Source organism: Psammomys obesus, unplaced genomic scaffold, assembly GCF_907164565.1.
Source record: "Psammomys obesus unplaced genomic scaffold, mPsaObe1.curated_primary_1811, whole genome shotgun sequence".
NCBI classification, from domain to species: Eukaryota; Metazoa; Chordata; class Mammalia; order Rodentia; family Muridae; genus Psammomys; species Psammomys obesus.
Genome location: NW_026591711.1, coordinates 2,678,981 through 2,690,637, shown reverse-complemented (window position 1 = coordinate 2,690,637; position 11,657 = coordinate 2,678,981). Strand labels below are relative to the sequence as shown.

The window sequence follows — 11,657 nt, the reverse complement described above, 5'->3', positions numbered from 1 at the left end:
AAGGAAGGAAGGAAGGAAGGAAGGAAGGAAGGAAGGAAGGAAGGAAGGAAGGAAGGAAGGAAGGAGAGAAAGGTCCAGAAAATCTTTACCCCACCTCTGGAAAAGATATGATGCCCTCCCCTTTGTTAGCCAATTCATCCCCCTCGTTGCCCTCAAAGGTGGACAGACTGATGTTGGGGTCTCTAGCCCACACCTCCTATTCTTAGCCAAGAATAGATGTCTCCTTCACTGCTCGGTTGCTGTCACGGGTTACATGATCCGGGGAGGAAAAGGAAAGACTCAGTTGTGAGAAGAGGACTCATAACGTGATATATACACTCAGACGCTTACATATGCAAAGATGCAAATGTATGCATACAGCAGGATGTGTGCCAGTGTCAACAGAACCAGGGAATTATACCCTCCTAGAGTATCAAAACTTTCAAACGCCAACGTTACTTCTGTAAGTTAGTGGCTGGCAAGATGGCTCAGTGGTTAAAACACTTTCCCCTGTTCCAGGAGACCCACGTTTGATCCAAGCACTCACGTGGCAGCTCACAATTACTCTGTGAAGTCCAGTCAGGGGGATCTGACACTCTCTCCTAGGAAAACCAATAAAAAATGCCCACAAGAGCAAAAGCAGCTGCAGCTTACAGACATCGGTCAGCACTGTACTGAGCGCGCCCATGAGCACTCTCTCTCACCTCTCTCAACCGCTCTCAACCGCTCAGAGTGGCTCCTTCAAGGTCACCAGTTCATCCATAGCCGTCTAACCCTCTGTAAACCTCTGTTTTGCACTATTCACCCTCAGGCTGCTGGTTCTGCCCACTAACCCAGTGGAGCCTTCCCAACAAGGAGGTTCCGATGGTGGGGAGACTGAACCGGGGTCCAATCTCCAGGAGAGAACTCCTACTCGTGTGTTCTCACCGCCACATGTACGCTGTGGTGTGCGCACTGCCCCTCCAAACAAAAAGAAATAAAATGCAATTTTGCTGTTGTTGGAAAAGCTTCTCTCTGCGTACTCCTGGCTGTACTGGAACTTGCTATGTAGACCAGGCTGGCCTCAAACTCACCCTAACCTGCCTCTGCCTCCCAACTGCTGGGATGAAAGGGGCGCATCACCATGCCCAAACTTTAAGATGCAATTTTTTTAAATTCCGAGATATATTTCCGTTGTATAGCCTCTTGTGGGAGGTCTAATCACAATATTTTTAGCCTTACCTGGTAAACACTGAATTACAACCTGTCTCCCACTAACCTATAAAGTCCAAAGAACACAGCTTCTCTCCATCCTCATGTATTCAGGAATCTCTGCTCGCTTCCTTAGTGTCACAAAACGGACTCCCAGTCACATTACATTGACAAAATGGTAGTAGTGAAAAACACTGCTCAGAAGTCACCCCAGAGCCGAGGGACCCAGTGTTCACCATACGCTGGCACCCCAAAGCAAATCTCAAAGTACAAACCCTCACAGCACTGCTGACTGTGGACGGGCAAGTCTGAGGTCTACTCAGCCACCGCCCCCTGAACTCCTGCTCAGAGACCCTGGGCCACCTGCTTCACTTCTACCTGCCCAGGAGCCTCACACAGAAAACAGGAGCTGACAGCGGAACCTGCTTCCACAGTCCCTGGGCAACAGACAAATGGACTCAAGAACACCTCAGGCTAAAGTCTTCCTATTAAGAAGCACATGCAATTACCACTGCTAATGTCTGTTATTAGGTTTAAAAAAAAAAAAATACGGAACCACAGGCTGTAAAGGGCTGAGGAGCTGGGGCCTGCTTTTCCTCTGATCACTTAATCCACAGCTATTGTTTAAAAGATGAGGTCACTGCACCAGCGAATCATGCTTCCCAGCAATCACTGGAACTCTGGGCAATCCTGGACATGTGACTGTAGGTATATTCATTGAACCCAGCCAGGGGTCCCGCAGGCATCACCTGCTCACGGAAACAGGGCTCCATTTGTTTACTCCAGGTACAATGCCATACAGAATAACTGGATGTAAATAGCAAAATCTCAAATTCGACAGCTTCACTTCTACACACCCGAGAGAAAAACATCCTTTTTCACAAACTCATTTGATTTGTTATGCCTACAAGCTATCATGGAATTAAAATATTATCAAGTATTTTCTGCTTTTAAAAAGTTATAGAATTGCTGGAGAAATGGCTCAGAGTTTAAAAGCACTGGCTGCTAGATCCTGAGTTCAATTCCCATCATCCACATATGGTGGTTCACAACCGTCTATAACGAGAGCTGATGCCCTTTTCTGGCATTCGGGTGTACATGCAGGCAGAACACTACATACATCACAAATAAACAAACAAATAAATAAATTCTTTTTTTAAGTTGTATTAAAAGGGGGGGGAGGGCTGGAGAGAAGGCTCGGTGGTTAAGAGCATACACTGCTTTCACAGAAGCTGTGTTACGTTTATTCACAGCACCCACAGCGGTTGGCTCCCGACAACCCCCTGGAACTCCAGCTCCTAGAGTGTGGCCTCCTCAGGAACCACCAAATGCACACCTACACAGTCACCCTAGGGAGCTCCACCTGGAACTTGACACGCAGACTAGGCTAACCTCAACCTTCTAATGATCCTCCTGCTGCCGAGGGCCGGGGCTACGAGTCTGAGGCACCATGCCTGGCTACAGACTAGACTCCTCAGTGCACACACACCCATGCGTACACCACAGCCCGTTCTGCATTTACACACCCATGATTCACTCCTCCACAATCCAGTTAGCGCTTCTGTTTGAAGTGCTCTCCCAATCCGGGCTGTTCACTCTTTTCATCAAATATGGCTTCTTAATAGTTGGCTGTTTTAATCTGAAAGCCACCCTCCAGCCCCCCCCACCCCACCATCCCCAAGCCCCCCTCTCCCCACTCACCCCCACCTCCTATCTTTTAGGCAAACGAAGTCCATGGGCTTTGCCTGTGACAATAGGCTATGAAAGTGAAAGCAGATGCAACTAGGGGAAGCTTCAGAAGAAAAAAAAAAAAAAAAAAACTGGTTTCTCTTCCAGGATCCTGGTTAGGTTCCCAGTACCGGTGCCCAGTGGCTTACAACCACCTGTAACTGAGCATCAAGGGAGAAGAAGCTGTCCTCCCGCCTCCACAGGCACTGCCACACAAGACATGCACTCACACACACACAAACAGAATAAAAACAAATCTAAAGGAGAAAAGGGAGGGAAAAAGGAAGGAAGGAAAGAAAGAAAGCCGGGCATGGTGGTGCATACCTTCAATCCCAGCACTCAGGGAGGCAGAGGCAGGTGGATCTCTGTGGATTCCAGGCCAGCCTGGTTCTACAGAGCGAGTCCAGGGCTGTTACGCAGAAAAACCCTGTGTTGAAAAAACAAACAAACAAACAAACAAAAAAGGAAAGGAGGGAGGAAGGGAAAGGGAGGGAAGGATGGAGGGAGAGAGGAAAAGAGAGGGAAGGGAAGGATGAATGGAAAGGGAGGAAGGGAGGAAGAGAGAGATGGCCCAGTGGTTAAGAGCACTTGATGCTCCTCCAAAGGACCTGAGTTCATTTCCCAGCACCCACTCCAGTGTCTCACAACTGCCTATAATTCCAAGGGATCCTCCCAAAGCACCTGCCCTCATGTGCACATACCCACACAAATGAATTAAAATAAAGTCAATCATTTTTAAAAATCATTATTAAGTCTCAGCGCTCCCTCACAACAGGTCACTACGCCGAGGAGGAGACCTTGCCGTATGCAAGGTTTTCAGACCAGTGTATCTTAAACAAGCCCCCCAGAATCACCACACAGTCGCTCAGCTCAATCACACACCAAAACACCCAGCAAGCCCAGACACCAAGCGGTTCACAGGATGGGCTCTGAAAACGCATCGGAGGAAACAAGCCCCTCTGTCTAACAAAGCAAAGAGAAAGTTGAATATCTACCTCTCAGGAGTTCTTAGGGGCTCTGGGCTTGCCCTTCAGTCTGAGGACAGACTGGACATCCCGGGGTATTTCGTTCTTTCACAGTGTACCCGCCTGAGCCTGAGAAGAGGAAGAAGGCGGAGGCAAGCAGGGGGTGGGGCTTGTTCCAGGAATGATGAGGCAAAAACAACCTCAGGCACACTGCTTTCATTTGTCTGATGCCTAATGGCTTAACTCTTTGCTGGCAATTGTCCTATTCCTCTGAATGTTCTTCCCACTCCACAGCAGCTCCTCAGAGGCCTCCTCCACTGGCTAAACAGCTATGCAAAGTGAGAGGCTCAAATGCCTGACACAGAAAGTGTTTCTGGTAAAGGTGAGCAACAGCCCTGGGCGAAAGACATCAGGTCAGAGATCCTGCTAACATCAAGTACACTTCATTGTTCACAATATGGTTCCTAGGCTAAAAGGCTTAAAAGGATTAATCTCATGTTAACTGTTCTTCCCCATTAAAAAAAAAAAAAAAAGCGGTCAATCCAGGCAGGTGGCACACGACTTTAACCCCAGCAGAGGCAAGCAGGTCTCTGTAAGTATATGAACTCAAGGCCAGCTTGGTCTCCACTGTGAGACCCGTTGCAAAAATTAAGTCAGGAGATGGGCACAGCAGCCCATCCTTGCCATCCCGGAATGTGGGAGATGGAGGCAAGAAGAGGTGGAGTTCAAGGACACCCTTTGTTACAAAGTTAAGGCCAGCCTGGGCCACGTAAGACCCTGTGTCAAAGCAAGAACACGAGGCTGGAGAGTTAGCTCAGTGGTTAAGAGCACTGGCTGCTCTTCCGGGAGACCCAGGTTCAATTCCCAGAACCAGGATGGCAGCTCACAACTGTCTGTATCTCCAGTTCCAGGGGATCTGATAACCTTCTCCAGCACCAGTCACACACTATGGCACACACACACAATAAAAATAAGTACGTCTTTAAAAATGAAAAGAGAAACCAATTAGGTACCATATGCTGAGCAGTGTTCTCATTAGCCCTCAAGGGGAGATGAAGAATGAGAAACACCAGTATCCCCATAATGTTGCTGTAGACCAGTCTCACCCAACTTAGCGACTTGAACAGCAGAGATTCCTTTTCGCACTAAGTCACCGTTGGACATGGGGCTCTCCAAGCTGAAAAAATCTAAGTGTCCACAGGTGCCACAAGGCCTGAGGTCATTTCTCCTGTGCAGTCAGAAAAGCTTGCTGGCTTTCAAGGACACATCTGGATAGCCCAGAATAGGGCCAGTAAGATGGCTCAGCAGATACAGACAACTTCTGCCAAAGCCTGCCAACCTGAGTTTGATCCCCGGGACCTACTACTTTAGAAAGTTATCCTCAGACCTCTGCACATGAAACGTGACTGTGACTTGCTCCTTGAGCTCCTGCTGCTGTGACCCACCTGATGGACTGTGACCTAGAACTGATGCTGATCAGGCTAGGGCTGACAGAAGAATCAGCTACCGTTAACAAGAGCTCATCATCACTGAAGTGAAACCTTCTATGCTTCATCAGAACAAGAGAGAATTATTTCCTGAGGTCAGCCCACCAAGGCTCATACAACTGGTCCAAGGGAGTCAGACTACACCTTGAGCTGAATTTGATGACGTAACAGTCACGTGTATTTCTGGCTTTGAAGGAGGGCTCAGAGAGAGCAGCTGAGGCTTGACTCAAGACAGGGCCAGAGTCTTTCAGTGAGGGCCTGAGGGGCTACTGATAAAGATGAATCTCTAGCTGCTATGGGGATGCCAAGACCATAGGACATCCACCTAGGACAGCTACAGATATAGGATGGAGATGGCCTAAGAGACAGACTTTGGGTGCTGTGGATGGCAGAGGTGGAGAGGCAGGGCTGCCCAAAAGATTACAAGCCTCAAAGAGGCCAGGCACTGAGTTCCAGGATTTTAATTTACACTGCTGGATTTTGGTTTTGCTTTGCTATGACTGTTTTTATGCTCTGGCTCTTCCTTATCCTGGCCCATGTACACAGCACCTTCACACTCACACAAAGTACAGTAATCATTTGTACTTTTTTAAAAAATCAGGGGTTTTTGGCCAGGCATGGTGATGTACGCCTTTGATCTCAGCACTTAGAAAGCAGAGACAGGTAGATCTCTGAGTTCTAGGCCAGCCTGGGTCTGCAGAGCAAGTTTCAAGCCAGCCAGAGCTACACGGTGAGACCTCATCTCAAAGAAAAAAAAGAAAAGGAAACAAATTAAGTTTCTTAACATAGGCACATCCTATAAAGAAAGGCTTTTTCCAACTAAGTAAATGGATTCATATGGTTCAGGAATGAAAACCTGCCTGAGATTTTTTTTTTTCCCTAACCTATAGTTACCCTACAGGAGCATAAGTGATAGGTTCTTTATAAGAGCATGGGCGACTTACAAGTAACCACAACAGTAAAACAATGTCCCTCTTACCTACCTCCAGAGCCAGAGAGGCCATGTATGAAGACAGATATGGTGGTCAGGCCAGTCACCACAGCACTTAGAAAAGAGGCAGGAGAACCAGAAACTCACGGTTGCCCTCATCACATTACCAATTACATATTATATAAAATAATATTACGTAAAGTCCATACTACAAATTACATACCACACAGACCAGGCTGGCCTCAAACTCACAGCGATCCACCTGCCTCTGTCTCCCTAAGTCCTGGAATTAAAGTCATGCTCCACGCCCAGACTTAGGCCAGTCTGCTTTAACAAAGGAAAATAAAAGTTAATTTTTTGAATACAGTGGTCCACTGATGGGTGTGGAACTGATACTTTCCAGCTGGGCCAGTCCCTAGATAGGTGATCACATGACCTGCCCCCCGGCCCCCATGGGTGATCACATGACCCACCTGTAGCCTCTGATTATGTGGTCCATTAGTCCTGTGTCCCCAGACTACCCAAGAGCTGTCCGAAGGTTGAGCCTTGGTTCCCCTCAGCAGTGAAAGCTGTAGCGCAGGAGAGACACTGGACACTGGAAGACAGTACAGCCCTGGGAAAGCACCACGTCCACCGCCCCGTCCCAGCTACTCTTTGCTGTCTTTTTACAGTCTCTAATTTACCACATTTAGGGGATGGTGAGATGGCTCAGCAGACAGAAGCCCACACTGCTCTTGCAGAGGACCGGAGTCCAGTTCCCAGAACCCACGCAGGGGAACTCGCAGCTGCCTTTGACCCCGGGTTCAAGGAGGATGTGATGCCACTCTCCTCTACAGGCACCCGCACGCACACACAGGCCTGAGCATGCTTGCGCACACACCCATACACGCGCTTTTAAAAGCAGATTCAGCAGACTTGTTTACTTAATGGACGAGTGTTTTGCCTGCAAGCATGTGTGTGCACAATGTGCGTGTCTAACTCCTGCAGAGCTCAGAAAGCATCAGATCCCCCGGAACTGGAGTTACGGACAGCCACCAGCCACCACGTGAGTGTCTGGAACAGAATCCCAGGTCCCCGTAAGAACAGCAAGTGCATCGTAAGACGGGAGAGCCACACCCTCTTAACATCTCTCCAGCTCCCTCCTACACACCTCGGTTTTTAATAATAAAAATATTTTTTATTTAACCCACTTGGAAATGTGACAAATATGAGTACAAAATGAAAACTCCCCCCTACCCCAGCCCTCTAGATTTTAGCACTCTTCTTCTTGGGTCCTTCTTGAGGCTCTCCGTGCATGTGCAAGCAGATACGCGTTTATTTAAGATCTTTCCTGCAAATGGTCTTCCTGTGCCTCGTTCCTGACACTTAACAGTGTAGCCTGCACAAAGCTACCCACGGCCAGAGAAAGTTGCCCTGTTTTGCAACTGCATTACTACTCTGCCATGAAGATGTACTCTGCCCATTTCACGAGACACGCACTCTTCTTACCAACAGCGCCCAGTGACTACCCTCACGAGTACACCTGAGAAATGAATATCTACAAGTAGAAATTGTGTGTTCATGGGGCCAGGTGAGCTATTAATCATGACAGATATGTACCCTCTGCAGACAGTTGTACAGTTGACAGCTGAGCTGTCTTCCGAATATTTCCTACCATGGTAAGTTCCCACATTTTTTCCAGGGAAGTAAAGCAAGTCTGCGTAAGTGACTTGCTTTAATCATGTTTATCCGTGGCTTTCGTGTGGAGGTCAGAAGACAACTCATGGGAGTCAGTTCTCTCCTTCCATCACGTGGCTCCCGGAAGACTGAACAACTCAGGTCATCAGGCTTGGTGGCAAACATTTACCTGCTGAGTCAGCCTGTCAGATCTACTTACATAAAAGTTGGGGAGGGGGAGTATTTTTTTTTTTAATATGTCCACTGCCAACCTCCTTCTGCTATACTTAGGAACCACTAATTTCTTTGCATGGATTGTTTGGATCCTTTAACCATTTTTGTTGAGGTATTCAGGATGACCTTGAACTCTTGATCCTCCTGGCTCAACCTCTCCAGTTCCCACACAACAGGCCTGCTTCACAAGTGTGGCTCTCAGCTATCTTCCTCAGAGTACTTGCTCTTTTCTTAGCTGATTCGTAGTGGGGTTTTTTTGTTTTTGTTTTTGTTTTTTTTCTATTAACTGACCCTTAATCAAGAGTATGAACTACAAATACATTTTCCTGGCTTGCAGGGTTTTGTCTTTTTGAGGGTTTGCTATTTGTTTAAGTAATGAGTTTTATTTATCACTCTATTCTTTATGGCTCCCACCACACACAGAAAGGCCGATTCTGTCCTAAATTTACAGGAATGTTTCCCCTCTGAGTCTCCTAGAGAGAAGCCAGCTATGAATGACATTCCACCATGCTCATAAACTACAGCATACCCTAATATGCTCCCAGACATGATGTATGGGAAAAATGACTTTGTTCATAGAGCATCTAGGTTGCTCTTCAGGCAGGCTGTGCAAGCCTTACCTGTCCTGCTGTAAAAGAGGCACGGAGCTCTCACACAAGCCCGACGTGCTTGGTCTTCCCTCCCGGTCCTGCACGGCCTCTCTTACCACACACACAACATCCCCAAACACTAGACTCTGGGAGGGGTCTAAGACAGGAGGTATACAAATCACAAAGACCCAATGCCCCACACTGCAACTGCTGCCCAAGCACCTCGTGCCTCTCCAGTCTATCTGCCATGAAAACCCTGCCCAAGCCCCATTCCAGAGGTAGGTCTTATCTGTGGGAGCCCTGAAAGCCACACCCCTGGAAGCCCCGAAACTATGCCTACCTCTTAACTTGTGCACATGCCCCATGCCATTTCCACCACCCATGTCAGTCCTCAACCTTCCTACCAAAAGCCTTCTGTGTTTCCTATGCCTTTGACAACACCCCCCCCCTCCCAGACCCCATTCACCACAACGGCTCTTTCCCATTCCTCAGACAGGTCTATCTACCACCTCAGAGAGGCAATGCCTCATTTTATTAAACCTTACCTTTATTGCAGTTGGTATTGTTTTAACCATTAATTTATTTCTGTGTTTATTATCTGTCATCTCAAAAGTCCCCAGAGGCCGGGGGCCTTGTCCAAATCACTTATGCTTTAAAACCCAGAATTCACTTAGCAGGGAGCCTGGCAAAGAGTCAGTAGTCAATAAATTCCGGCTACATTGAACATGACTGAATGCAGTCCAGAAAAATTCCATTTCTGCTTGCATCAAGTTTCTGAAAAGCCCCACCACCTGGGATAGAAAAGTGGACATAGGAACCGTATGGCAGCCTCCCATGCCAGCCTGCCTCCCACCATCATGGTTAACCCTTCATCATGTGATGAGAGAAAGCATATCCCCAGCACCACTTTAGGCTCATGTCCCTAAAGAACACACTAAAACTGTAGGCAAGCCCACAATTAAATGCTTTCTTCTAAAAGGGCTCCTTTGGTCATGGAGTCTCTTCACAGCAATAGAACACTAGCTAAGACAATGGAGGAAAGAGAGACATTTTTCTCAATGCTCTACGCCACTGGTAAGGTGCTCACAGTCCTGGAAATGACCCTCACCTATGCTTCTGTACATAACCCATCGAAGTAGAAGAGGGAAGAGTTTGGAAAGAGAAGATCAGCAGGAGGGGACAAGAGACAGTCGTGGAAAAGAATATGATCAAAATACATCGCATAATAAGCCCTTGCAAGTATCACACATGGCTAACATACACTAACATGACATCTTTTAAAAAGAGAAAAGGGGGTGGCTAAAGATGCGTCTATTAGCTAGGGAAATGTGAAAAGCCCTGAGTTAGATCCCAAGCACCACACAAACGGGGCATGGTGGTACATACCCATTAATCCACCACTCTGGAGGTAGAAGCAGCTATGTAATGATTTGAGGCCATCCTGGGCTGCAGAAGACCCTGTATGAAAAAGAAAGGCCGGCAGGAAGGCAGGCTGGTGGCCAGCTGCATCACAATCCAGGCCTTTAATCCCAGCGCCTGGGATGAAAAGACAGGCGGATCTCTGGGAGTTCCGGGACAGCTTGGTCTACACAGCAAGTTCAAAGGCAGCCAGGGCTACTTCAAGAGCCCGTCTCAAAACAAAAGAGGGGTGGTAGCCTGAAGCGATAGCCCAGCAGCTAGGAGCACTGGCTGCTCCTTTAGAGGATCCTGGTTCAGTTTCCATCATCCACATGGTGACTCATAGCAGCTGTAACACCAGTCTCAGGGGATCCAATGCCGTTTTCTGGCCTTGGTGAGCACTGCATGCATGTGGTCCACAGACATACATAAAGGCCTACATGCAGACAAAATACCCATACTCAGCACATAATATATATATTTTTTTCTACTTAACCTTTTCTATTTAAAAAGAAAAGAAAAGAAAAAAAAAGTGGGTTGGTGGGAGGGAAAAGGAAAGAAAAAGAAAACATGAAGCAGACATAGTGGCTCATGTCTGAAATCTGAGCATTTAGGAGGCAAAGGCAGGAGACCAGTTCAAGTTGAGGGCCAGTCTGGTCTACATGTCAAGACCCTTTCTCAAAACTGGATGGTGGGAAAAAAGTAAAGGTTGGGCTAGGGGTGTGGCTCAGTGGTAAACACTTGCTTGGAATGTCAAGGCCCGAGGTTCAATACTGAGCACAATAAATAAGCAAATAACATAATTTTACAAGCAATCAAACCTAATTTATTATTTGAAGCCTATAACATGCTCTAGCTTGTTGGATTCCCAGGCAGCACACAAGTTACACACCATTATTACCTTAATTTTTAAACTACAGATGTGAGCGTTGGTTTGGTAAGTGAAGAAGCTAGATCAATGGCCAGATGGACTCAGAAAATCCCTCATCCTCACCACATGGGAATCCTACAACCCACAGCGTCCCTAAACTTGATCTTCAGATATAAATGCTTAAAGAGAGGCACAGTGATATACACGGAGAATCCTAGCACATGGTTGTACAGCCTGGGCTACACAGAGAAACTCTATCAAAGAGGAAGAGGAGGAAAAGTTTGAGATAAGGGGAAGGGAAAGAGGAAAGGAAGAGTGGAAGGATGGAGGGCAAGGAGGCTTTGGAGACAGCCAAGAACGGGAAATATCAGCCTAAACCGTGGATTATTAGCAAATATTCACATGCCTCAGGATAAGAGGCAGGTCAAATTCTGTCCATATAAGAAGTTGGAAAAGCCAACATCTAAATTGGACACCCTCATCCTCAGAGAGGCAGTAACCCATGTCACAACTGTTCAGGGTCATTAGCTATGAATTGGGAAGGATAACCAGTCAACCCACTGGGTAATCACTGAGATTTGCTCCCAATAAGTGACAATGCCTGGCCTAAGACCCAAAGATGCTAAG

At 47.3% G+C, this 11,657-nt stretch overlaps 1 protein-coding gene across 3 annotated transcripts in view; it reads right to left on the bottom strand.

Moving 5' to 3' along the window:
• Snx10 (sorting nexin 10) overlaps positions 1-11,657 on the bottom strand; it is a 62,913-nt gene that overhangs the window by 41,322 nt on the left and 9,934 nt on the right. Inside the window, exon 1 of one of the 3 annotated variants that reach the window (XM_055611830.1) lies at positions 3,894-3,978. The exons of the other annotated variants lie outside the window; for them this stretch is intronic. The gene's annotated coding sequence lies outside the window, so the exon portion shown is untranslated. Of the gene's footprint in view, positions 1-3,893; positions 3,979-11,657 lie in introns of those variants that run through there. 3 annotated transcript variants of the gene reach the window in all.